Here is a 27,351-nt window from a genome sequence, read left to right on the forward strand (position 1 = left end):
CACAGAGAAGGTGCTAGCAGGGAATTCTCTGCCTGCCTTTCCCCAGTGCTCTGCAAGCTCTCCAGGGCAACAGCAAATGTGGGGCTCTGTGCTTTCTTTCGTTCTGAACAAGTTTTAGTGTTTTCTGCAGAGAAGCCATTCTGCACAACATTGTGAACACTTCTGCTTCCCAGGCACAGAGAAGGTGCTAGCAGGGAATTCTCTGCCTGCCTTTCCCCAGTGCTCTGCAAGCTCTCCAGGGCAACAGCAAATGTGGGGCTCTGTGCTTTCTTTCGTTCTGAACAAGTTTTAGTGTTTTCTGCAGCGATGCAAATACGATTCTGCGCAACAATGGGAACACTTCTCCTTCCCAGGCACAGAGAAGGTGCTAGCAGGGAATTCTCTGCCTGCCTTTCCCCAGTGCTCTGCAAGCTCTCCAGGGCAATAGCAAATGTGGGGCTCTGTGCTTTCTTTCTTTCTGAAAAAGTGTTAGTGTTTTCAGCGGAAAAGCGATTCTGCGCAACATTGGGAACACTTCTCCTTCCCAGGCACAGAGAAGGTGCTAGCAGGGAATTCTCTGCCTGCCTTTCCCCAGTGCTCTGCAAGCTCTCCAGGGCAACAGCAAATGTGGGGCTCTGTGCTTTCTTTTGTTCTGAAAAAGTGTTATTGTATTCTGCAGCGACGCAAATACGATTCTGCGCAACAATGGGAACACTTCTCCTTCCCAGGCACAGAGAAGGTGCTAGCAGGGAATTCTCTGCCTGCCTTTCCCCAGTGCTCTGCAAGCTCTCCAGGGCAACAGCAAATGTGGGGCTCTGTGCTTTCTTTCGTTCTGAAAAAGTGTTATTGTTTTCTGCGGAAAAGCGATTCTGCGCAACAATGGGAACACTTCTCCTTCCCAGGCACAGAGAAGGTTCTAGCAGGGAATTCTCTGCCTGCCTTTCCCCAGTGCTCTGCAAGCTCTCCAGGGCAACAGCAAATGTGGGGCTCTGTGCTTTCTTTCGTTCTGAACAAGTTTTAGTGTTTTGTGCAGCGACGCAAATACGATTCTGCGCAACAATGGGAACACTTCTCCTTCCCAGGCACAGAGAAGGTGCTAGCAGGGAATTCTCTGCCTGCCTTTCCCCAGTGCTCTGCAAGCTCTCCAGGGCAACAGCAAATGTGGGGCTCTGTGCTTTCTTTCGTTCTGAACAAGTGTTAGTGTTTTCTGCAGAGAAGCGATTCTGCACAACATTGTGAACACTTCTGCTTCCCAGGCACAGAGAAGGTGCTAGCAGGGAATTCTCTGCCTGCCTTTCCCCAGTGCTCTGCAAGCTCTCCAGGGCAACAGCAAATGTGGGGCTCTGTGCTTTCTTTCGTTCTGAACAAGTTTTAGTGTTTTGTGCAGCGACGCAAATACGATTCTGCGCAACAATGCGAACACTTCTCCTTCCCAGGCACAGAGAAGGTGCTAGCAGGGAATTCTCTGCCTGCCTTTCCCCAGTGCTCTGCAAGCTCTCCAGGGCAATAGCAAATGTGGGGCTCTGTGCTTTCTTTCTTTCTGAAAAAGTGTTAGTGTTTTCAGCGGAAAAGCGATTCTGCGCAACATTGGGAACACTTCTCCTTCCCAGGCACAGAGAAGGTGCTAGCAGGGAATTCTCTGCCTGCCTTTCCCCAGTGCTCTGCAAGCTCTCCAGGGCAACAGCAAATGTGGGGCTCTGTGCTTTCTTTTGTTCTGAAAAAGTGTTATTGTATTCTGCAGCGACGCAAATACGATTCTGCGCAACAATGGGAACACTTCTCCTTCCCAGGCACAGAGAAGGTGCTAGCAGGGAATTCTCTGCCTGCCTTTCCCCAGTGCTCTGCAAGCTCTCCAGGGCAACAGCAAATGTGGGGCTCTGTGCTTTCTTTCGTTCTGAAAAAGTGTTATTGTTTTCTGCGGAAAAGCGATTCTGCGCAACAATGGGAACACTTCTCCTTCCCAGGCACAGAGAAGGTGCTAGCAGGGAATTCTCTGCCTGCCTTTCCCCAGTGCTCTGCAAGCTCTCCAGGGCAACAGCAAATGTGGGGCTCTGTGCTTTCTTTCGTTCTGAACAAGTTTTAGTGTTTTCTGCAGCGACGCAAATACGATTCTGCGCAACAATGGGAACACTTCTCCTTCCCAGGCACAGAGAAGGTGCTAGCAGGGAATTCTCTGCCTGCCTTTCCCCAGTGCTCTGCAAGCTCTCCAGGGCAAGAGCAAATGTGGGGCTCTGTGCTTTCTTTCGTTCTGAAAAAGTGTTAGTGTTTTCTGCAGAAAAGCGATTCTGCGCAACAATGGGAACACTTCTCCTTCCCAGGCACAGAGAAGGTGCTAGCAGGGAATTCTCTGCCTGCCTTTAACCAGTGCTCTGCAAGCTCTCCAGGGCAACAGCAAATGTGGGGCTCTGTGCTTTCTTTCGTTCTGAACAAGTGTTAGTGTTTTCTGCAGCGACGCAAATACGATTCTGCGCAACAATGGGAACACTTCTCCTTCCCAGGCACAGAGAAGGTGCTAGCAGGGAATTCTCTGCCTGCCTTTCCCCAGTGCTCTGCAAGCTCTCCAGGGCAACAGCAAATGTGGGGCTCTGTGCTTTCTTTCGTTCTGAAAAATTGTTTGTGTTTTCAGCGGAAAAGCAATTCTGCGCAACAATGGGAACACTTCTGCTTCCCAGGCACAGAGAAGGTGCTAGCAGGGAATTCTCTGCCTGCCTTTCCCCAGTGCTCTGCAAGCTCTCCAGGGCAACAGCAAATGTGGGGCTCTGTGCTTTCTTTCGTTCTGAAAAAGTGTTAGTGCTTTCTACAGCAACGCAAATGCGATTCTGCGCGACAATGGGAACACTTCTCCTTCCCAGGCACAGAGAAGGTGCTAGCAGGGAATTCTCTGCCTGCCTTTCCCCAGTGCTCTGCAAGCTCTCCAGGGCAACAGCAAATGTGGGGCTCTGTGCTTTCTTTCGTTCTGAAAAGGTGTTAGTGTTTTCTGCAGCGACACAAATACGATTCTGCGCAACAATGGGAACACTTCTCCTTCCCAGGCACAGAGAAGGTGCTAGCAGGGAATTCTCTGCCTGCCTTTCCCCAGTGCTCTGCAAGCTCTCCAGGGCAACAGCAAATGTGGGGCTCTGTGCTTTCTTTCGTTCTGAAAAAGTGTTAGTGTTTTCTGCAGAGAAGCGATTCTGCACAACATTGTGAACACTTCTGCTTCCCAGGCACAGAGAAGGTGCTAGCAGGGAATTCTCTGCCTGCCTTTCCCCAGTGCTCTGCAAGCTCTCCAGGGCAACAGCAAATGTGGGGCTCTGTGCTTTCTTTCGTTCTGAACAAGTTTTAGTGTTTTGTGCAGCGACGCAAATAGGATTCTGCGCAACAATGGGAACACTTCTCCTTCCCAGGCACAGAGAAGGTGCTAGCAGGGAATTCTCTGCCTGCCTTTCCCCAGTGCTCTGCAAGCTCTCCAGGGCAACAGCAAATGTGGGGCTCTGTGCTTTCTTTCGTTCTGAAAAAGTGTTAGTGTTTTCAGCGGAAAAGCAATTCTGCGCAACAATGGGAACACTTCTCCTTCCCAGGCACAGAGAAGGTGCTAGCAGGGAATTCTCTGCCTGCCTTTCCCCAGTGCTCTGCAAGCTCTCCAGGGCAAGAGCAAATGTGGGGCTCTGTGCTTTCTTTCGTTCTGAAAAAGTGTTAGTGTTTTCTGCAGAAAAGCGATTCTGCGCAACAATGGGAACACTTCTCCTTCCCAGGCACAGAGAAGGTGCTAGCAGGGAATTCTCTGCCTGCCTTTAACCAGTGCTCTGCAAGCTCTCCAGGGCAACAGCAAATGTGGGGCTCTGTGCTTTCTTTCGTTCTGAACAAGTGTTAGTGTTTTCTGCAGCGACGCAAATACGATTCTGCGCAACAATGGGAACACTTCTCCTTCCCAGGCACAGAGAAGGTGCTAGCAGGGAATTCTCTGCCTGCCTTTCCCCAGTGCTCTGCAAGCTCTCCAGGGCAACAGCAAATGTGGGGCTCTGTGCTTTCTTTCGTTCTGAAAAAGTGTTAGTGTTTTCAGCGGAAAAGCAATTCTGCGCAACAATGGGAACACTTCTCCTTCCCAGGCACAGAGAAGGTGCTAGCAGGGAATTCTCTGCCTGCCTTTCCCCAGTGCTCTGCAAGCTCTCCAGGGCAACAGAAAATGTGGGGCTCTGTGCTTTCTTTCGTTCTGAAAAATTGTTTGTGTTTTCAGCGGAAAAGCAATTCTGCGCAACAATGGGAACACTTCTGCTTCCCAGGCACAGAGAAGGTGCTAGCAGGGAATTCTCTGCCTGCCTTTCCCCAGTGCTCTGCAAGCTCTCCAGGGCAACAGCAAATGTGGGGCTCTGTGCTTTCTTTCGTTCTGAAAAAGTGTTAGTGCTTTCTACAGCAACGCAAATGCGATTCTGCGCAACAATGGGAACACTTCTCCTTCCCAGGCACAGAGAAGGTGCTAGCAGGGAATTCTCTGCCTGCCTTTCCCCAGTGCTCTGCAAGCTCTCGAGGGCAACTGAAAATGTGGGGCTCTGTGCTTTCTTTCGTTCTGAAAAGGTGTTAGTGTTTTCTGCAGCGACACAAATACGATTCTGCGCAACAATGGGAACACTTCTCCTTCCCAGGCACAGAGAAGGTGCTAGCAGGGAATTCTCTGCCTGCCTTTAACCAGTGCTCTGCAAGCTCTCCAGGGCAACAGCAAATGTGGGGCTCTGTGCTTTCTTTCGTTCTGAACAAGTGTTAGTGTTTTCTGCAGAAAAGCGATTCTGCACAACATTGTGAACACTTCTCCTTCCCAGGCACAGAGAAGGTGCTAGCAGGGAATTCTCTGCCTGCCTTTCCCCAGTGCTCTGCAAGCTCTCCAGGGCAACAGCAAATGTGGGGCTCTGTGCTTTCTTTCGTTCTGAACAAGTTTTAGTGTTTTCTGCAGCGACCCAAATACGATTCTGCGCAACAGTGCGAACACTTCTCCTTCCCAGGCACAGAGAAGGTGCTAGCAGGAAATTCTCTGCCTGCCTTTCCCCAGTGTTCTGCAAGCTCTCCAGGGCAACAGCAAATGTGGGGTTCTGTGCTTTCTTTCGTTCTGAAAAAGTGTTAGTGTTTTCAGCGGAAAAGCAATTCTGTGCAACAATGGGAACACTTCTCCTTCCCAGGCACAGAGAAGGTGCTAGCAGGGAATTCTCTGCCTGCCTTTCCCCAGTGCTCTGCAAGCTCTCCAGGGCAACAGCAAATGTGGGGCTCTGTGCTTTCTTTCGTTCTGAACAAGTGTTAGTGTTTTCAGCGGAAAAGCGATTCTGCGCAACATTGGGAACACTTCAGCTTCCCGGGCACAGAGAAGGTGCTAGCAGGGAATTCTCTGCCTGCCTTTCCCCAGTGCTCTGCAAGCTCTCCAGGGCAACAGAAAATGTGGGGCTCTGTGCTTTCTTTCGTTCTGAAAAAGTTTTAGTGTTTTCTGCAGCGACGCAAATACGATTCTGCGCAACAATGGGAACACTTCTCCTTCCCAGGCACAGAGAAAGTGCTAGCAGGGAATTCTCTGCCTGCCTTTCCCCAGTGCTCTGCAAGCTCTCCAGGGCAACAGAAAATGTGGGGCTCTGTGCTTTCTTTCGTTCTGAACAAGTGTTAGTGTTTTCAGCAGAAAAGCCATTCTGCGCAACAATGGGAACACTTCTCCTTCCCAGGCACAGAGAAGGTGCTAGCAGGGAATTCTCTGCCTGCCTTTCCCCAGTGCTCGGCAAGCTCTCCAGGGCAACAGCAAATGTGGGGCTCTGTGCTTTCTTTCGTTCTGAAAAAGTGTTAGTGTTTTCAGCGGAAAAGCAATTCTGCACAACATTGGGAACACTTCTCCTTCCCAGGCACAGAGAAGGTGCTAGCAGGGAATTCTCTGCCTGCCTTTCCCCAGTGCTCTGCAAGCTCTCCAGGGCAACAGCAAATGTGGGGCTCTGTGCTTTCTTTCGTTCTGAAAAAGTGTTATTGTTTTCTGCGGAAAAGCGATTCTGCGCAACAATGGGAACACTTTTCATTACCAGGCACAGAGAAGGTGCTAGCAGGGAATTCTCTGCCTGCCTTTCCCCAGTGCTCTGCAAGCTCTCCAGGGCAACAGCAAATGTGGGGCTCTGTGCTTTCTTTCGTTCTGAACAAGTTTTAGTGTTTTCTGCAGCGACGCAAATACGATTCTGCGCAACAATGGGAACACTTCTCCTTCCCAGGCACAGAGAAGGTGCTAGCAGGGAATTCTCTGCCTGCCTTTCCCCAGTGCTCTGCAAGCTCTCCAGGGCAACAGCAAATGTGGGGCTCTGTGCTTTCTTTCGTTCTGAACAAGTGTTATTGTTTTCTGCAGAGAAGCGATTCTGCACAACATTGTGAACACTTCTGCTTCCCAGGCACAGAGAAGGTGCTAGCTGGGAATTCTCTGCCTGCCTTTCCCCAGTGCTCTGCAAGCTCTCCAGGGCAACAGAAAATGTGGGGCTCTGTGCTTTCTTTCGTTCTGAACAAGTGTTAGTGTTTTCTGCAGCGACGCAAATACGATTCTGCGCAACAATGGGAACACTTCTCCTTCCCAGGCACAGAGAAGGTGCTAGCAGGGAATTCTCTGCCTGCCTTTCCCCAGTGCTCTGCAAGCTCTCCAGGGCAACAGAAAATGTGGGGCTCTGTGCTTTCTTTCGTTCTGAGAAATTGTTTGTGTTTTCAGCAGAAAAGCAATTCTGCGCAACAATGGGAACACTTCTGCTTCCCAGGCACAGAGAAGGTGCTAGCAGGGAATTCTCTGCCTGCCTTTCCCCAGTGCTCTGCAAGCTCTCCAGGGCAACAGAAAATGTGGGGCTCTGTGCTTTCTTTCGTTCTGAAAAAGTGTTAGTGCTTTCTACAGCAACGCAAATGCGATTCTGCGCAACAATGGGAACACTTCTCCTTCCCAGGCACAGAGAAGGTGCTAGCAGGGAATTCTCTGCCTGCCTTTCCCCAGTGCTCTGCAAGCTCTCCAGGGCAACAGCAAATGTGGGGCTCTGTGCTTTCTTTCGTTCTGAACAAGTTTTAGTGTTTTCTGCAGCGACGCAAATACGATTCTGCGCAACAATGGGAACACTTCTCCTTCCCAGGCACAGAGAAAGTGCTAGCAGGGAATTCTCTGCCTGCCTTTCCCCAGTGCTCTGAAAGCTCTCCAGGGCAACAGCAAATGTGGGGCTCTGTGCTTTCTTTCGTTCTGAACAAGTTTTAGTGTTTTCTGCAGCGACGCAAATACGATTCTGCGCAACAATGCGAACACTTCTCCTTCCCAGGCACAGAGAAGGTGCTAGCAGGAAATTCTCTGCCTGCCTTTCCCCAGTGCTCTGCAAGCTCTCCAGGGCAAAAGCAAATGTGGGGCTCTGTGCATTCTTTCGTTCTGAAAAAGTGTTAGTGTTTTCAGCGGAAAAGCAATTCTGCGCAACAATGGGAACACTTCTCCTTCCCAGGCACAGAGAAGGTGCTAGCAGGGAATTCTCTGCCTGCCTTTCCCCAGTGCTCTGCAAGCTCTCCAGGGCAACAGCAAATGTGGGGTTCTGTGCTTCCTTTCGTTCTTGAAAATGTGTTAGTGTTTTCTACAGCAACGCAAATGCGATTCTGCGCAACAATGGGAACACTTCTCCTTCCCAGGCACAGAGAAGGTGCTAGCAGGGAATTCTCTGCCTGCCTTTCCCCAGTGCTCTGCAAGCTCTCCAGGGCAACAGAAAATGTGGGGCTCTGTGCTTTCTTTCGTTCTGAACAAGTGTTAGTGTTTTCAGCGGAAAAGCCATTCTGCGCAACAATGGGAACACTTCTCCTTCCCAGGCACAGAGAAGGTGCTAGCAGGGAATTCTCTGCCTGCCTTTCCCCAGTGCTCTGCAAGCTCTCCAGGGCAACAGCAAATGTGGGGCTCTGTGCTTTCTTTCGTTCTGAACAAGTGTTAGTGTTTTCTGCAGAGAAGCGATTCTGCACAACATTGTGAACACTTCTCCTTCCCAGGCACAGAGAAGGTGCTAGCAGGGAATTCTCTGCCTGCCTTTCCCCAGTGCTCTGCAAGCTCTCCAGGGCAACAGCAAATGTGGGGCTCTGTGCTTTCTTTCGTTCTGAACAAGTTTCAGTGTTTTCTGCAGCGACGCAAATACGATTGTGCGCAACAGTGCGAACACTTCTCCTTCGCAGGCACAGAGAAGGTGCTAGCAGGGAATTCTCTGCCTGCCTTTCCCCAGTGCTCTGCAAGCTCTCCAGTGCAACAGCAAATGTGGGGCTCTGTGCTTTCTTTCGTTCTGAACAAGTTTTAGTGTTTTCTGCAGCGACGCAAATACGATTCTGCGCAACAATGGGAACACTTCTCCTTCCCAGGCACAGAGAAGGTGCTAGCAGGGAATTCTCTGCCTGCCTTTCCCCAGTGCTCTGCAAGCTCTCCAGGGCAACAGCAAATGTGGGGCTCTGTGCTTTCTTTCGTTCTGAAAAAGTCTTAGTGTTTTCTGCGGAAAAGCGATTCTGCGCAACAATGGGAACAGTTCTCCTTCCCAGGCACAGAGAAGGTTCTAGCAGGGAATTCTCTGCCTGCCTTTCCCCAGTGCTCTGCAAGCTCTCCAGGGCAACAGCAAATGTGGGGCTCTGTGCTTTCTTTCGTTCTGAACAAGTTTTAGTGTTTTCTGCAGCGACGCAAATACGATTCTGCGCAACAATGGGAACACTTCTCCTTCCCAGGCACAGAGAAGGTGCTAGCAGGGAATTCTCTGCCTGCCTTTCCCCAGTGCTCTGCAAGCTCTCCTCGGCAACAGCAAATGTGGGGCTCTGTGCTTTCTTTCGTTCTGAACAAGTGTTAGTGTTTTCAGCGGAAAAGCAATTCTGCGCAACAATGGGAACACTTCTCCTTCCCAGGCACAGAGAAGGTGCTAGCAGGGAATTCTCTGCCTGCCTTTCCCCAGTGCTCTGCAAGCTCTCCAGGGCAACAGCAAATGTGGGGCTCTGTGCTTTCTTTCGTTCTGAAAAGGTGTTAGTGTTTTCTGCAGCGACACAAATACGATTCTGCGCAACAATGGGAACACTTCTCCTTCCCAGGCACAGAGAAGGTGCTAGCAGGGAATTCTCTGCCTGCCTTTCCCCAGTGCTCTGCAAGCTCTCCAGGGAAACAGCAAATGTGGGGCTCTGTGCTTTCTTTCGTTCTGAACAAGTTTCAGTGTTTTCTGCAGCGACGCAAATACGATTCTGCGCAACAGTGCGAACACTTCTCCTTCCCAGGCACAGAGAAGGTGCTAGCAGGAAATTCTCTGCCTGCCTTTCCCCAGTGCTCTGCAAGCTCTCCAGGGAAACAGCAAATGTGGGGCTCTGTGCTTTCTTTCGTTCTGAAAAAGTCTTAGTGTTTTCTGCGGAAAAGCGATTCTGCGCAACAATGGGAACAGTTCTCCTTCCCAGGCACAGAGAAGGTGCTAGCAGGGAATTCTCTGCCTGCCTTTCCCCAGTGCTCTGCAAGCTCTCCAGGGCAACAGAAAATGTGGGGCTCTGTGCTTTCTTTCGTTCTGAACAAGTTTTAGTGTTTTCTGCAGCGACGCAAATAAGATTCTGCGCAACAATGCGAACACTTCTCCTTCCCAGGCACAGAGAAGGTGCTAGCAGGGAATTCTCTGCCTGCCTTTCCCCAGTGCTCTGCAAGCTCTCCTCGGCAACAGCAAATGTGGGGCTCTGTGCTTTCTTTCGTTCTGAACAAGTGTTAGTGTTTTCAGCGGAAAAGCAATTCTGCGCAACAATGGGAACACTTCTCCTTCCCAGGCACAGAGAAGGTGCTAGCAGGGAATTCTCTGCCTGCCTTTCCCCAGTGCTCTGCAAGCTCTCCAGGGCAACAGCAAATGTGGGGCTCTGTGCTTTCTTTCGTTCTGAAAAGGTGTTAGTGTTTTCTGCAGCGACACAAATACGATTCTGCGCAACAATGGGAACACTTCTCCTTCCCAGGCACAGAGAAGGTGCTAGCAGGGAATTCTCTGCCTGCCTTTCCCCAGTGCTCTGCAAGCTCTCCAGGGCAACAGCAAATGTGGGGCTCTGTGCTTTCTTTCGTTCTGAACAAGTTTTAGTGTTTTCTGCAGCGACGCAAATACGATCCTGCGCAACAATGGGAACACTTCTCCTTCCCAGGCACAGAGAAGGTGCTAGCAGGGAATTCTCTGCCTGCCTTTCCCCAGTGCTCTGCAAGCTCTCCAGGGCAACAGCAAATGTGGGGCTCTGTGCTTTCTTTCGTTCTGAACAAGTGTTATTGTTTTCTGCGGAAAAGCGATTCTGCGCAACATTGGGAACACTTCAGCTTCCCGGGCACAGAGAAGGTGCTAGCAGGGAATTCTCTGCCTGCCTTTCCCCAGTGCTCTGCAAGCTCTCCAGGGCAACAGAAAATGTGGGGATCTGTGCTTTCTTTCGTTCTGAAAAAGTTTTAGTGTTTTCTGCAGCGACGCAAATACGATTCTGCGCAACAATGGGAACACTTCTCCTTCCCAGGCACAGAGAAAGTGCTAGCAGGGAATTCTCTGCCTGCCTTTCCCCAGTGCTCTGCAAGCTCTCCAGGGCAACAGAAAATGTGGGGCTCTGTGCTTTCTTTCGTTCTGAACAAGTGTTAGTGTTTTCAGCGGAAAAGCCATTCTGCGCAACAATGGGAACACTTCTCCTTCCCAGGCACAGAGAAGGTGCTAGCAGGGAATTCTCTGCCTGCCTTTCCCCAGTGCTCTGCAAGCTCTCCAGGGCAACAGCAAATGTGGGGCTCTGTGCTTTCTTTCGTTCTGAAAAAGTGTTATTGTTTTCTGCGGAAAAGCGATTCTGCGCAACAATGGGAACACTTTTCATTACCAGGCACAGAGAAGGTGCTAGCAGGGAATTCTCTGCCTGCCTTTCCCCAGTGCTCTGCAAGCTCTCCACGGCAACAGCAAATGTGGGGCTCTGTGCTTTCTTTCGTTCTGAACAAGTTTTAGTGTTTTCTGCAGCGACGCAAATACGATTCTGCGCAACAATGGGAACACTTCTCCTTCCCAGGCACAGAGAAGGTGCTAGCAGGGAATTCTCTGCCTGCCTTTCCCCAGTGCTCTGCAAGCTCTCCAGGGAAACAGCAAATGTGGGGCTCTGTGCTTTCTTTCGTTCTGAAAAAGTCTTAGTGTTTTCTGCGGAAAAGCGATTCTGCGCAACAATGGGAACAGTTCTCCTTCCCAGGCACAGAGAAGGTGCTAGCAGGGACATCTCTGCCTGCCTTTCCCCAGTGCTCTGCAAGCTCTCCAGGGCAACAGCAAATGTGGGGCTCTGTGCTTTCTTTCGTTCTGAAAAATTGTTTGTGTTTTCAGCAGAAAAGCAATTCTGCGCAACAATGGGAACACTTCTCCTTCCCAGGCACAGAGAAGGTGCTAGCAGGGACTTCTCTGCCTGCCTTTCCCCAGTGCTCTGCAAGCTCTCCAGGGCAACAGCAAATGTGGGGCTCTGTGCTTTCTTTCGTTCTGAAAAAGTGTTAGTGTTTTCAGCGGAAAAGCGATTCTGCGCAACATTGGGAACACTTCTGCTTCCCAGGCACAGAGAAGGTGCTAGCAGGGAATTCTCTGCCTGCCTTTCCCCAGTGCTCTGCAAGCTCTCCAGGGCAACAGCAAATGTGGGGCTCTGTGCTTTCTTTCGTTCTGAACAAGTGTTATTGTTTTCTGCGGAAAACCGATTCTGCGCAACATTGGGAACAATTCGGCTTCCCGGGCACAGAGAAGGTGCTAGCAGGGAATTCTCTGCCTGCCTTTCCCCAGTGCTCTGCAAGCTCTCCAGGGCAACAGCAAATGTGGGGCTCTGTGCATTCTTTCGTTCTGAAAAAGTGTTAGTGTTTTCAGCGGAAAAGCAATTCTGCGCAACAATGGGAACACTTCTCCTTCCCAGGCACAGAGAAGGTGCTAGCAGGGAATTCTCTGCCTGCCTTTCCCCAGTGCTCTGCAAGCTCTCCAGGGCAACAGCAAATGTGGGGCTCTGTGCTTTCTTTCGTTCTGAAAAAGTGTTATTGTTTTCTGCGGAAAAGCGATTCTGCGCAACAATGGGAACACTTTTCATTACCAGGCACAGAGAAGGTGCTAGCAGGGAATTCTCTGCCTGCCTTTCCCCAGTGCTCTGCAAGCTCTCCAGGGCAACAGCAAATGTGGGGCTCTGTGCTTTCTTTCGTTCTGAACAAGTTTTAGTGTTTTCTGCAGCGACGCAAATACGATCCTGCGCAACAATGGGAACACTTCTCCTTCCCAGGCACAGAGAAGGTGCTAGCAGGGAATTCTCTGCCTGCCTTTCCCCAGTGCTCTGCAAGCTCTCCAGGGCAACAGCAAATGTGGGGCTCTGTGCTTTCTTTCGTTCTGAACAAGTGTTAGTGTTTTCTGCAGAGAAGCGATTCTGCACAACATTGTGAACACTTCTCCTTCCCAGGCACAGAGAAGGTGCTAGCAGGGAATTCTCTGCCTGCCTTTCCCCAGTGCTCTGCAAGCTCTCCAGGGCAACAGCAAATGTGGGGCTCTGTGCTTTCTTTCGTTCTGAACAAGTTTCAGTGTTTTCTGCAGCGACGCAAATACGATTCTGCGCAACAGTGCGAACACTTCTCCTTCGCAGGCACAGAGAAGGTGCTAGCAGGGAATTCTCTGCCTGCCTTTCCCCAGTGCTCTGCAAGCTCTCCAGTGCAACAGCAAATGTGGGGCTCTGTGCTTTCTTTCGTTCTGAACAAGTTTTAGTGTTTTCTGCAGCGACGCAAATACGATTCTGCGCAACAATGGGAACACTTCTCCTTCCCAGGCACAGAGAAGGTGCTAGCAGGGAATTCTCTGCCTGCCTTTCCCCAGTGCTCTGCAAGCTCTCCTCGGCAACAGCAAATGTGGGGCTCTGTGCTTTCTTTCGTTCTGAACAAGTGTTAGTGTTTTCTGCGGAAAAGCAATTCTGCGCAACAATGGGAACACTTCTCCTTCCCAGGCACAGAGAAGGTGCTAGCAGGGAATTCTCTGCCTGCCTTTCCCCAGTGCTCTGCAAGCTCTCCAGTGCAACAGCAAATGTGGGGCTCTGTGCTTTCTTTCTTTCTGAAAAGGTGTTAGTGTTTTCTGCAGCGACACAAATACGATTCTGCGCAACAATGGGAACACTTCTCCTTCCCAGGCACAGAGAAGGTGCTAGCAGGGAATTCTCTGCCTGCCTTTCCCCAGTGCTCTGCAAGCTCTCCAGGGAAACAGCAAATGTGGGGCTCTGTGCTTTCTTTCGTTCTGAACAAGTTTCAGTGTTTTCTGCAGCGACGCAAATACGATTCTGCGCAACAGTGCGAACACTTCTCCTTCCCAGGCACAGAGAAGGTGCTAGCAGGAAATTCTCTGCCTGCCTTTCCCCAGTGCTCTGCAAGCTCTCCAAGGCAACAGCAAATGTGGGGCTCTGTGCTTTCTTTCGTTCTGAACAAGTGTTAGTGTTTTCAGCGCAAAAGCAATTCTGCGCAACAATGGGAACACTTCTCCTTCCCAGGCACAGAGAAGGTGCTAGCAGGGCATTCTCTGCCTGCCTTTCCCCAGTGCTCTGCAAGCTCTCCAGGGCAACAGCAAATGTGGGGCTCTGTGCTTTCTTTCGTTCTGAAAAAGTGTTATTGTTTTCTGCGGAAAAGCGATTCTGCGCAACAATGGGAACACTTTTCATTACCAGGCACAGAGAAGGTGCTAGCAGGGAATTCTCTGCCTGCCTTTCCCCAGTGCTCTGCAAGCTCTCCACGGCAACAGCAAATGTGGGGCTCTGTGCTTTCTTTCGTTCTGAACAAGTTTTAGTGTTTTCTGCAGCGACGCAAATACGATTCTGCGCAACAATGCGAACACTTCTCCTTCCCAGGCACAGAGAAGGTGCTAGCAGGGAATTCTCTGCCTGCCTTTCCCCAGTGCTCTGCAAGCTCTCCAGGGAAACAGCAAATGTGGGGCTCTGTGCTTTCTTTCGTTCTGAAAAAGTCTTAGTGTTTTCTGCGGAAAAGCGATTCTGCGCAACAATGGGAACAGTTCTCCTTCCCAGGCACAGTGAAGGTTCTAGCAGGGAATTCTCTGCCTGCCTTTCCCCAGTGCTCTGCAAGCTCTCCAGGGCAACAGCAAATGTGGGGCTCTGTGCTTTCTTTCGTTCTGAACAAGTTTTAGTGTTTTCTGCAGCGACGCAAATAAGATTCTGCGCAACAATGCGAACACTTCTCCTTCCCAGGCACAGAGAAGGTGCTAGCAGGGAATTCTCTGCCTGCCTTTCCCCAGTGCTCTGCAAGCTCTCCTCGGCAACAGCAAATGTGGGGCTCTGTGCTTTCTTTCGTTCTGAACAAGTGTTAGTGTTTTCAGCGGAAAAGCAATTCTGCGCAACAATGGGAACACTTCTCCTTCCCAGGCACAGAGAAGGTGCTAGCAGGGAATTCTCTGCCTGCCTTTCCCCAGTGCTCTGCAAGCTCTCCAGGGCAACAGCAAATGTGGGGCTCTGTGCTTTCTTTCGTTCTGAAAAGGTGTTAGTGTTTTCTGCAGCGACACAAATACGATTCTGCGCAACAATGGGAACACTTCTCCTTCCCAGGCACAGAGAAGGTGCTAGCAGGGAATTCTCTGCCTGCCTTTCCCCAGTGCTCTGCAAGCTCTCCAGGGCAACAGCAAATGTGGGGCTCTGTGCTTTCTTTCGTTCTGAACAAGTTTTAGTGTTTTCTGCAGCGACGCAAATACGATCCTGCGCAACAATGGGAACACTTCTCCTTCCCAGGCACAGAGAAGGTGCTAGCAGGGAATTCTCTGCCTGCCTTTCCCCAGTGCTCTGCAAGCTCTCCAGGGCAACAGCAAATGTGGGGCTCTGTGCTTTCTTTCGTTCTGAACAAGTGTTATTGTTTTCTGCGGAAAAGCGATTCTGCGCAACATTGGGAACACTTCAGCTTCCCGGGCACAGAGAAGGTGCTAGCAGGGAATTCTCTGCCTGCCTTTCCCCAGTGCTCTGCAAGCTCTCCAGGGCAACAGAAAATGTGGGGATCTGTGCTTTCTTTCGTTCTGAAAAAGTTTTAGTGTTTTCTGCAGCGACGCAAATACGATTCTGCGCAACAATGGGAACACTTCTCCTTCCCAGGCACAGAGAAAGTGCTAGCAGGGAATTCTCTGCCTGCCTTTCCCCAGTGCTCTGCAAGCTCTCCAGGGCAACAGAAAATGTGGGGCTCTGTGCTTTCTTTCGTTCTGAACAAGTGTTAGTGTTTTCAGCGGAAAAGCCATTCTGCGCAACAATGGGAACACTTCTCCTTCCCAGGCACAGAGAAGGTGCTAGCAGGGAATTCTCTGCCTGCCTTTCCCCAGTGCTCTGCAAGCTCTCCAGGGCAACAGCAAATGTGGGGCTCTGTGCTTTCTTTCGTTCTGAAAAAGTGTTATTGTTTTCTGCGGAAAAGCGATTCTGCGCAACAATGGGAACACTTTTCATTACCAGGCACAGAGAAGGTGCTAGCAGGGAATTCTCTGCCTGCCTTTCCCCAGTGCTCTGCAAGCTCTCCACGGCAACAGCAAATGTGGGGCTCTGTGCTTTCTTTCGTTCTGAACAAGTTTTAGTGTTTTCTGCAGCGACGCAAATACGATTCTGCGCAACAATGGGAACACTTCTCCTTCCCAGGCACAGAGAAGGTGCTAGCAGGGAATTCTCTGCCTGCCTTTCCCCAGTGCTCTGCAAGCTCTCCAGGGAAACAGCAAATGTGGGGCTCTGTGCTTTCTTTCGTTCTGAAAAAGTCTTAGTGTTTTCTGCGGAAAAGCGATTCTGCGCAACAATGGGAACAGTTCTCCTTCCCAAGCACAGAGAAGGTGCTAGCAGGGACATCTCTGCCTGCCTTTCCCCAGTGCTCTGCAAGCTCTCCAGGGCAACAGCAAATGTGGGGCTCTGTGCTTTCTTTCGTTCTGAAAAATTGTTTGTGTTTTCAGCAGAAAAGCAATTCTGCGCAACAATGGGAACACTTCTCCTTCCCAGGCACAGAGAAGGTGCTAGCAGGGACTTCTCTGCCTGCCTTTCCCCAGTGCTCTGCAAGCTCTCCAGGGCAACAGCAAATGTGGGGCTCTGTGCTTTCTTTCGTTCTGAAAAAGTGTTAGTGTTTTCAGCGGAAAAGCGATTCTGCGCAACATTGGGAACACTTCTGCTTCCCAGGCACAGAGAAGGTGCTAGCAGGGAATTCTCTGCCTGCCTTTCCCCAGTGCTCTGCAAGCTCTCCAGGGCAACAGCAAATGTGGGGCTCTGTGCTTTCTTTCGTTCTGAACAAGTGTTAGTGTTTTCTGCGGAAAACCGATTCTGCGCAACATTGGGAACAATTCGGCTTCCCGGGCACAGAGAAGGTGCTAGCAGGGAATTCTCTGCCTGCCTTTCCCCAGTGCTCTGCAAGCTCTCCAGGGCAACAGCAAATGTGGGGCTCTGTGCATTCTTTCGTTCTGAAAAAGTGTTAGTGTTTTCAGCGGAAAAGCAATTCTGCGCAACAATGGGAACACTTCTCCTTCCCAGGCACAGAGAAGGTGCTAGCAGGGAATTCTCTGCCTGCCTTTCCCCAGTGCTCTGCAAGCTCTCCAGGGCAACAGCAAATGTGGGGCTCTGTGCTTTCTTTCGTTCTGAAAAAGTGTTATTGTTTTCTGCGGAAAAGCGATTCTGCGCAACAATGGGAACACTTTTCATTACCAGGCACAGAGAAGGTGCTAGCAGGGAATTCTCTGCCTGCCTTTCCCCAGTGCTCTGCAAGCTCTCCAGGGCAACAGCAAATGTGGGGCTCTGTGCTTTCTTTCGTTCTGAACAAGTTTTAGTGTTTTCTGCAGCGACGCAAATACGATCCTGCGCAACAATGGGAACACTTCTCCTTCCCAGGCACAGAGAAGGTGCTAGCAGGGAATTCTCTGCCTGCCTTTCCCCAGTGCTCTGCAAGCTCTCCAGGGCAACAGAAAATGTGGGGCTCTGTGCTTTCTTTCGTTCTGAAAAAGTGTTAGTGCTTTCTACAGCAACGCAAATGCGATTCTGCGCAACAATGGGAACACTTCTCCTTCCCAGGCACAGAGAAGGTGCTAGCAGGGAATTCTCTGCCTGCCTTTCCCCAGTGCTCTGCAAGCTCTCCAGGGCAACAGCAAATGTGGGGCTCTGTGCTTTCTTTCGTTCTGAACAAGTTTTAGTGTTTTCTGCAGAAAAGCGATTCTGCGCAACAATGGGAACACTTTTCATTAACAGGCACAGAGAAGGTGCTAGCAGGGAATTCTCTGCCTGCCTTTCCCCAGTGCTCTGCAAGCTCTCCAGGGCAACAGCAAATGTGGGGCTCTGTGCTTTCTTTCGTTCTGAACAAGTTTTAGTGTTTTCTGCAGCGACTCAAATACGATTCTGCGCAACAATGGGAACACTTCTCCTTCCCAGGCACAGAGAAGGTGCTAGCAGGGAATTCTCTGCCTGCCTTTCCCCAGTGCTCTGCAAGCTCTCCAGGGCAACAGAAAATGTGGGGCTCTGTGCTTTCTTTCGTTCTGAACAAGTGTTAGTGTTTTCAGCGGAAAAGCCATTCTGCGCAACAATGGGAACACTTCTCCTTCCCAGGCACAGAGAAGGTGCTAGCAGGGAATTCTCTGCCTGCCTTTCCCCAGTGCTCTGCAAGCTCTCCAGGGCAACAGCAAATGTGGGGCTCTGTGCTTTCTTTCGTTCTGAACAAGTGTTAGTGTTTTCTGCAGAGAAGCGATTCTGCGCAACAATGGGAACACTCTCCTTCCCAGGCACAGAGAAGGTGCTAGCAGGGAATTCTCTGCCTGCCTTTCCCCAGTGCTCTGCAAGCTCTCCAGGGCAACAGCAAATGTGGGGCTCTGTGCTTTCTTTCGTTCTGAACAAGTTTCAGTGTTTTCTGCAGCGACGCAAATACGATTCTGCGCAACAGTGCGAACACTTCTCCTTCGCAGGCACAGAGAAGGTGCTAGCAGGGAATTCTCTGCCTGCCTTTCCCCAGTGCTCTGCAAGCTCTCCAGTGCAACAGCAAATGTGGGGCTCTGTGCTTTCTTTCGTTCTGAACAAGTTTTAGTGTTTTCTGCAGCGACGCAAATACGATTCTGCGCAACAATGGGAACACTTCTCCTTCCCAGGCACAGAGAAGGTGCTAGCAGGGAATTCTCTGCCTGCCTTTCCCCAGTGCTCTGCAAGCTCTCCAGGGCAACAGCAAATGTGGGGCTCTGTGCTTTCTTTCGTTCTGAAAAAGTCTTAGTGTTTTCTGCGGAAAAGCGATTCTGCGCAACAATGGGAACAGTTCTCCTTCCCAGGCACAGAGAAGGTTCTAGCAGGGAATTCTCTGCCTGCCTTTCCCCAGTGCTCTGCAAGCTCTCCAGGGCAACAGCAAATGTGGGGCTCTGTGCTTTCTTTCGTTCTGAACAAGTTTTAGTGTTTTCTGCAGCGACGCAAATACGATTCTGCGCAACAATGGGAACACTTCTCCTTCCCAGGCACAGAGAAGGTGCTAGCAGGGAATTCTCTGCCTGCCTTTCCCCAGTGCTCTGCAAGCTCTCCTCGGCAACAGCAAATGTGGGGCTCTGTGCTTTCTTTCGTTCTGAACAAGTGTTAGTGTTTTCAGCGGAAAAGCAATTCTGCGCAACAATGGGAACACTTCTCCTTCCCAGGCACAGAGAAGGTGCTAGCAGGGAATTCTCTGCCTGCCTTTCCCCAGTGCTCTGCAAGCTCTCCAGGGCAACAGCAAATGTGGGGCTCTGTGCTTTCTTTCGTTCTGAAAAGGTGTTAGTGTTTTCTGCAGCGACACAAATACGATTCTGCGCAACAATGGGAACACTTCTCCTTCCCAGGCACAGAGAAGGTGCTAGCAGGGAATTCTCTGCCTGCCTTTCCCCAGTGCTCTGCAAGCTCTCCAGGGCAACAGCAAATGTGGGGCTCTGTGCTTTCTTTCGTTCTGAACAAGTTTCAGTGTTTTCTGCAGCGACGCAAATACGATTCTGCGCAACAGTGCGAACACTTCTCCTTCCCAGGCACAGAGAAGGTGCTAGCAGGAAATTCTCTGCCTGCCTTTCCCCACTGCTCTGCAAGCTCTCCAAGGCAACAGCAAATGTGGGGCTCTGTGCTTTCTTTCGTTCTGAACAAGTGTTAGTGTTTTCAGCGCAAAAGCAATTCTGCGCAACAATGGGAACACTTCTCCTTCCCAGGCACAGAGAAGGTGCTAGCAGGGCATTCTCTGCCTGCCTTTCCCCAGTGCTCTGCAAGCTCTCCAGGGCAACAGCAAATGTGGGGCTCTGTGCTTTCTTTCGTTCTGAAAAAGTGTTATTGTTTTCTGCGGAAAAGCGATTCTGCGCAACAATGGGAACACTTTTCATTACCAGGCACAGAGAAGGTGCTAGCAGGGAATTCTCTGCCTGCCTTTCCCCAGTGCTCTGCAAGCTCTCCACGGCAACAGCAAATGTGGGGCTCTGTGCTTTCTTTCGTTCTGAACAAGTTTTAGTGTTTTCTGCAGCGACGCAAATACGATTCTGCGCAACAATGGGAACACTTCTCCTTCCCAGGCACAGAGAAGGTGCTAGCAGGGAATTCTCTGCCTGCCTTTCCCCAGTGCTCTGCAAGCTCTCCAGGGAAACAGCAAATGTGGGGCTCTGTGCTTTCTTTCGTTCTGAAAAAGTCTTAGTGTTTTCTGCGGAAAAGCGATTCTGTGCAACAATGGGAACAGTTCTCCTTCCCAGGCACAGTGAAGGTTCTAGCAGGGAATTCTCTGCCTGCCTTTCCCCAGTGCTCTGCAAGCTCTCCAGGGCAACAGCAAATGTGGGGCTCTGTGCTTTCTTTCGTTCTGAACAAGTTTTAGTGTTTTCTGCAGCGACGCAAATAAGATTCTGCGCAAAAATGCGAACACTTCTCCTTCCCAGGCACAGAGAAGGTGCTAGCAGGGAATTCTCTGCCTGCCTTTCCCCAGTGCTCTGCAAGCTCTCCTCGGCAACAGCAAATGTGGGGCTCTGTGCTTTCTTTCGTTCTGAACAAGTGTTAGTGTTTTCAGCGGAAAAGCAATTCTGCGCAACAATGGGAACACTTCTTCCCAGGCACAGAGAAGGTGCTAGCAGGGAATTCTCTGCCTGCCTTTCCCCAGTGCTCTGCAAGCTCTCCAGGGCAACAGCAAATGTGGGGCTCTGTGCTTTCTTTCGTTCTGAAAAGGTGTTAGTGTTTTCTGCAGCGACACAAATACGATTCTGCGCAACAATGGGAACACTTCTCCTTCCCAGGCACAGAGAAGGTGCTAGCAGGGAATTCTCTGCCTGCCTTTCCCCAGTGCTCTGCAAGCTCTCCAGGGCAACAGCAAATGTGGGGCTCTGTGCTTTCTTTCGTTCTGAACAAGTTTTAGTGTTTTCTGCAGCGACGCAAATACGATCCTGCGCAACAATGGGAACACTTCTCCTTCCCAGGCACAGAGAAGGTGCTAGCAGGGAATTCTCTGCCTGCCTTTCCCCAGTGCTCTGCAAGCTCTCCAGGGCAACAGCAAATGTGGGGCTCTGTGCTTTCTTTCGTTCTGAACAAGTGTTATTGTTTTCTGCGGAAAAGCGATTCTGCGCAACATTGGGAACACTTCAGCTTCCCGGGCACAGAGAAGGTGCTAGCAGGGAATTCTCTGCCTGCCTTTCCCCAGTGCTCTGCAAGCTCTCCAGGGCAACAGAAAATGTGGGGATCTGTGCTTTCTTTCGTTCTGAAAAAGTTTTAGTGTTTTCTGCAGCGACGCAAATACGATTCTGCGCAACAATGGGAACACTTCTCCTTCCCAGGCACAGAGAAAGTGCTAGCAGGGAATTCTCTGCCTGCCATTCCCCAGTGCTCTGCAAGCTCTCCAGGGCAACAGAAAATGTGGGGCTCTGTGCTTTCTTTCGTTCTGAACAAGTGTTAGTGTTTTCAGCGGAAAAGCCATTCTGCGCAACAATGGGAACACTTCTCCTTCCCAGGCACAGAGAAGGTGCTAGCAGGGAATTCTCTGCCTGCCTTTCCCCAGTGCTCTGCAAGCTCTCCAGGGCAACAGCAAATGTGGGGCTCTGTGCTTTCTTTCGTTCTGAAAAAGTGTTATTGTTTTCTGCGGAAAAGCGATTCTGCGCAACAATGGGAACACTTTTCATTACCAGGCACAGAGAAGATGCTAGCAGGGAATTCTCTGCCTGCCTTTCCCCAGTGCTCTGCAAGCTCTCCACGGCAACAGCAAATGTGGGGCTCTGTGCTTTCTTTCGTTCTGAACAAGTTTTAGTGTTTTCTGCAGCGACGCAAATACGATTCTGCGCAACAATGGGAACACTTCTCCTTCCCAGGCACAGAGAAGGTGCTAGCAGGGAATTCTCTGCCTGCCTTTCCCCAGTGCTCTGCAAGCTCTCCAGGGAAACAGCAAATGTGGGGCTCTGTGCTTTCTTTCGTTCTGAAAAAGTCTTAGTGTTTTCTGCGGAAAAGCGATTCTGCGCAACAATGGGAACAGTTCTCCTTCCCAGGCACAGAGAAGGTGCTAGCAGGGACATCTCTGCCTGCCTTTCCCCAGTGCGCTGCAAGCTCTCCAGGGCAACAGCAAATGTGGGGCTCTGTGCTATCTGTCGTTCTGAAAAATTCTTTGTGTTTTCAGCAGAAAAGCAATTCTGCGCAACAATGGGAACACTTCTCCTTCCCAGGCACAGAGAAGGTGCTAGCAGGGAATTCTCTGCCTGCCTTTCCCCAGTGCTCTGCAAGCTCTCCAGGGCAACAGCAAATGTGGGGCTCTGTGCTTTCTTTCGTTCTGAAAAAGTGTTAGTGTTTTCAGCGGAAAAGCGATTCTGCGCAACATTGGGAACACTTCTGCTTCCCAGGCACAGAGAAGGTGCTAGCAGGGAATTCTCTGCCTGCCTTTCCCCAGTGCTCTGCAAGCTCTCCAGGGCAACAGCAAATGTGGGGCTCTGTGCTTTCTTTCGTTCTGAACAAGTGTTATTGTTTTCTGCGGAAAACCGATTCTGCGCAACATTGGGAACAATTCGGCTTCCCGGGCACAGAGAAGGTGCTAGCAGGGAATTCTCTGCCTGCCTTTCCCCAGTGCTCTGCAAGCTCTCCAGGGCAACAGCAAATGTGGGGCTCTGTGCATTCTTTCGTTCTGAAAAAGTGTTAGTGTTTTCAGCGGAAAAGCAATTCTGCGCAACAATGGGAACACTTCTCCTTCCCAGGCACAGAGAAGGTGCTAGCAGGGAATTCTCTGCCTGCCTTTCCCCAGTGCTCTGCAAGCTCTCCAGGGCAACAGCAAATGTGGGGCTCTGTGCTTTCTTTCGTTCTGAAAAAGTGTTATTGTTTTCTGCGGAAAAGCGATTCTGCGCAACAATGGGAACACTTTTCATTACCAGGCACAGAGAAGGTGCTAGCAGGGAATTCTCTGCCTGCCTTTCCCCAGTGCTCTGCAAGCTCTCCAGGGCAACAGCAAATGTGGGGCTCTGTGCTTTCTTTCGTTCTGAACAAGTTTTAGTGTTTTCTGCAGCGACGCAAATACGATCCTGCGCAACAATGGGAACACTTCTCCTTCCCAGGCACAGAGAAGGTGCTAGCAGGGAATTCTCTGCCTGCCTTTCCCCAGTGCTCTGCAAGCTCTCCAGGGCAACAGCAAATGTGGGGCTCTGTGCTTCCTTTCGTTCTTGAAAAAGTGTTAGTGTTTTCTACAGCAACGCAAATGCGATTCTGCGCAACAATGGGAACACTTCTCCTTCCCAGGCACAGAGAAGGTGCTAGCAGGGAATTCTCTGCCTGCCTTTCCCCAGTGCTCTGCAAGCTCTCCAGGGCAACAGCAAATGTGGGGCTCTGTGCTTTCTTTCGTTCTGAACAAGTGTTAGTGTTTTCAGCGGAAAAGCCATTCTGCGCAACAATGGGAACACTTCTCCTTCCCAGGCACAGAGAAGGTGCTAGCAGGGAATTCTCTGCCTGCCTTTCCCCAGTGCTCTGCAAGCTCTCCAGGGCAACAGCAAATGTGGGGCTCTGTGCTTTCTTTCGTTCTGAAAAAGTGTTATTGTTTTCTGCGGAAAAGCGATTCTGCGCAACAATGGGAACACTTTTCATTACCAGGCACAGAGAAGGTGCTAGCAGGGAATTCTCTGCCTGCCTTTCCCCAGTGCTCTGCAAGCTCTCCACGGCAACAGCAAATGTGGGGCTCTGTGCTTTCTTTCGTTCTGAACAAGTTTTAGTGTTTTCTGCAGCGACGCAAATACGATTCTGCGCAACAATGGGAACACTTCTCCTTCCCAGGCACAGAGAAGGTGCTAGCAGGGAATTCTCTGCCTGCCTTTCCCCAGTGCTCTGCAAGCTCTCCAGGGAAACAGCAAATGTGGGGCTCTGTGCTTTCTTTCGTTCTGAAAAAGTCTTAGTGTTTTCTGCGGAAAAGCGATTCTGCGCAACAATGGGAACAGTTCTCCTTCCCAGGCACAGAGAAGGTGCTAGCAGGGACATCTCTGCCTGCCTTTCCCCAGTGCTCTGCAAGCTCTCCAGGGCAACAGCAAATGTGGGGCTCTGTGCTTTCTTTCGTTCTGAAAAAGTGTTAGTGTTTTCAGCGGAAAAGCGATTCTGCGCAACATTGGGAACACTTCTCCTTCCCAGGCACAGAGAAGGTGCTAGCAGGGAATTCTCTGCCTGCCTTTCCCCAGTGCTCTGCAAGCTCTCCAGGGCAACAGCAAATGTGGGGCTCTGTGCTTTCTTTCGTTCTGAACAAGTGTTATTGTTTTCTGCGGAAAACCGATTCTGCGCAACATTGGGAACACTTCGGCTTCCCGGGCACAGAGAAGGTGCTAGCAGGGAATTCTCTGCCTGCCTTTCCCCAGTGCTCTGCAAGCTCTCCAGGGCAACAGAAAATGTGGGGATCTGTGCTTTCTTTCGTTCTGAAAAAGTTTTAGTGTTTTCTGCAGCGACGCAAATACGATCCTGCGCAACAATGGGAACACTTCTCCTTCCCAGGCACAGAGAAGGTGCTAGCAGGGAATTCTCTGCCTGCCTTTCCCCAGTGCTCTGCAAGCTCTCCAGGGCAACAGCAAATGTGGGGCTCTGTGCTTTCTTTCGTTCTGAACAAGTTTTAGTGTTTTCTGCGGAAAAGCGATTCTGCGCAACATTGGGAACACTTCAGCTTCCCGGGCACAGAGAAGGTGCTAGCAGGGAATACTCTGCCTGCCTTTCCCCAGTGCTCTGCAAGCTCTCCAGGGCAACAGAAAATGTGGGGATCTGTGCTTTCTTTCGTTCTGAAAAAGTTTTAGTGTTTTCTGCAGCGACGCAAATACGATTCTGCGCAACAATGGGAACACTTCTCCTTCCCAGGCACAGAGAAAGTGCTAGCAGGGAATTCTCTGCCTGCCTTTCCCCAGTGCTCTGCAAGCTCTCCAGGGCAACAGAAAATGTGGGGCTCTGTGCTTTCTTTCGTTCTGAACAAGTGTTAGTGTTTTCAGCGGAAAAGCCATTCTGCGCAACAATGGGAACACTTTTCATTACCAGGCACAGAGAAGGTGCTAGCAGGGAATTCTCTGCCTGCCTTTCCCCAGTGCTCTGCAAGCTCTCCAGGGCAACAGCAAATGTGGGGCTCTGTGCTTTCTTTCGTTCTGAACAAGTGTTAGTGTTTTCTGCAGCGACGCAAATACGATTCTGCGCAACAATGGGAACACTTCTCCTTCCCAGGCACAGAGAAGGTGCTAGCAGGGAATTCTCTGCCTGCCTTTCCCCAGTGCTCTGCAAGCTCTCCAGGGCAACAGCAAATGTGGGGCTCTGTGCTTTCTTTCGTTCTGAACAAGTTTTAGTGTTTTCTGCAGAGAAGCGATTCTGCACAACATTGTGAACACTTCTGCTTCCCAGGCACAGAGAAGGTGCTAGCAGGGAATTCTCTGCCTGCCTTTCCCCAGTGCTCTGCAAGCTCTCCAGGGCAACAGAAAATGTGGGGCTCTGTGCTTCCTTTCGTTCTTGAAAAAGTGTTAGTGTTTTCTACAGCAACGCAAATGCGATTCTGCGCAACAATGGGAACACTTCTCCTTCCCAGGCACAGAGAAGGTGCTAGCAGGGAATTCTCTGCCTGCCTTTCCCCAGTGCTCTGCAAGCTCTCCAGGGCAACAGCAAATGTGGGGCTCTGTGCTTCCTTTCGTTCTTGAAAATGTGTTAGTGTTTTCTACAGCAACGCAAATGCGATTCTGCGCAACAATGGGAACACTACTCCTTCCCAGGCACAGAGAAGGTGCTAGCAGGGAATTCTCTGCCTGCCTTTCCCCAGTGCTCTGCAAGCTCTCCAGGGCAACAGCAAATGTGGGGCTCTGTGCTTTCTTTCGTTCTGAACAAGTGTTAGTGTTTTCAGCGGAAAAGCCATTCTGCGCAACAATGGGAACACTTCTCCTTCCCAGGCACAGAGAAGGTGCTAGCAGGGAATTCTCTGCCTGCCTTTCCCCAGTGCTCTGCAAGCTCTCCAGGGCAACAGCAAATGTGGGGCTCTGTGCTTTCTTTCGTTCTGAAAAAGTGTTATTGTTTTCTGCGGAAAAGCGATTCTGCGCAACAATGGGAACACTTTTCATTACCAGGCACAGAGAAGGTGCTAGCAGGGAATTCTCTGCCTGCCTTTCCCCAGTGCTCTGCAAGCTCTCCACGGCAACAGCAAATGTGGGGCTCTGTGCTTTCTTTCGTTCTGAACAAGTTTTAGTGTTTTCTGCAGCGACGCAAATACGATTCTGCGCAACAATGGGAACACTTCTCCTTCCCAGGCACAGAGAAGGTGCTAGCAGGGAATTCTCTGCCTGCCTTTCCCCAGTGCTCTGCAAGCTCTCCAGGGAAACAGCAAATGTGGGGCTCTGTGCTTTCTTTCGTTCTGAAAAAGTCTTAGTGTTTTCTGCGGAAAAGCGATTCTGCGCAACAATGGGAACAGTTCTCCTTCCCAGGCACAGAGAAGGTGCTAGCAGGGACATCTCTGCCTGCCTTTCCCCAGTGCTCTGCAAGCTCTCCAGGGCAACAGCAAATGTGGGGCTCTGTGCTTTCTTTCGTTCTGAAAAAGTGTTAGTGTTTTCAGCGGAAAAGCTATTCTGCGCAACATTGGGAACACTTCTCCTTCCCAGGCACAGAGAAGGTGCTAGCAGGGAATTCTCTGCCTGCCTTTCCCCAGTGCTCTGCAAGCTCTCCAGGGCAACAGCAAATGTGGGGCTCTGTGCTTTCTTTCGTTCTGAACAAGTGTTATTGTTTTCTGCGGAAAACCGATTCTGCGCAACATTGGGAACACTTCAGCTTCCCGGGCACAGAGAAGGTGCTAGCAGGGAATTCTCTGCCTGCCTTTCCCCAGTGCTCTGCAAGCTCTCCAGGGCAACAGAAAATGTGGGGATCTGTGCTTTCTTTCGTTCTGAAAAAGTTTTAGTGTTTTCTGCAGCGACGCAAATACGATCCTGCGCAACAATGGGAACACTTCTCCTTCCCAGGCACAGAGAAGGTGCTAGCAGGGAATTCTCTGCCTGCCTTTCCCCAGTGCTCTGCAAGCTCTCCAGGGCAACAGCAAATGTGGGGCTCTGTGCTTTCTTTCGTTCTGAACAAGTGTTATTGTTTTCTGCGGAAAAGCGATTCTGCGCAACATTGGGAACACTTCAGCTTCCCGGGCACAGAGAAGGTGCTAGCAGGGAATTCTCTGCCTGCCTTTCCCCAGTGCTCTGCAAGCTCTCCACGGCAACAGAAAATGTGGGGATCTGTGCTTTCTTTCGTTCTGAAAAAGTTTTAGTGTTTTCTGCAGCGACGCAAATACGATTCTGCGCAACAATGGGAACACTTCTCCTTCCCAGGCACAGAGAAAGTGCTAGCAGGGAATTCTCTGCCTGCCTTTCCCCAGTGCTCTGCAAGCTCTCCAGGGCAACAGAAAATGTGGGGCTCTGTGCTTTCTTTCGTTCTGAACAAGTGTTAGTGTTTTCAGCGGAAAAGCCATTCTGCGCAACAATGGGAACACTTCTGCTTCCCAGGCACAGAGAAGGTGCTAGCAGGGAATTCTCTGCCTGCCTTTCCCCAGTGCTCTGCAAGCTCTCCAGGGCAACAGAAAATGTGGGGCTCTGTGCTTTCTTTCGTTCTGAACAAGTGTTAGTGTTTTCAGCGGAAAAGCCATTCTGCGCAACAATGGGAACACTTTTCATTACCAGGCACAGAGAAGGTGCTAGCAGGGAATTCTCTGCCTGCCTTTCCCCAGTGCTCTGCAAGCTCTCCAGGGCAACAGCAAATGTGGGGCTCTGTGCTTTCTTTCGTTCTGAACAAGTGTTAGTGTTTTCTGCAGCGACGCAAATACGATTCTGCGCAACAATGGGAACACTTCTCCTTCCCAGGCACAGAGAAGGTGCTAGCAGGGAATTCTCTGCCTGCCTTTCCCCAGTGCTCTGCAAGCTCTCCAGGGCAACAGCAAATGTGGGGCTCTGTGCTTTCTTTCGTTCTGAACAAGTGTTATTGTTTTCTGCAGAGAAGCGATTCTGCACA

This window comes from Strix aluco, chromosome 5, assembly GCF_031877795.1.
Source record: "Strix aluco isolate bStrAlu1 chromosome 5, bStrAlu1.hap1, whole genome shotgun sequence".
NCBI classification, from domain to species: domain Eukaryota; kingdom Metazoa; phylum Chordata; class Aves; order Strigiformes; family Strigidae; genus Strix; species Strix aluco.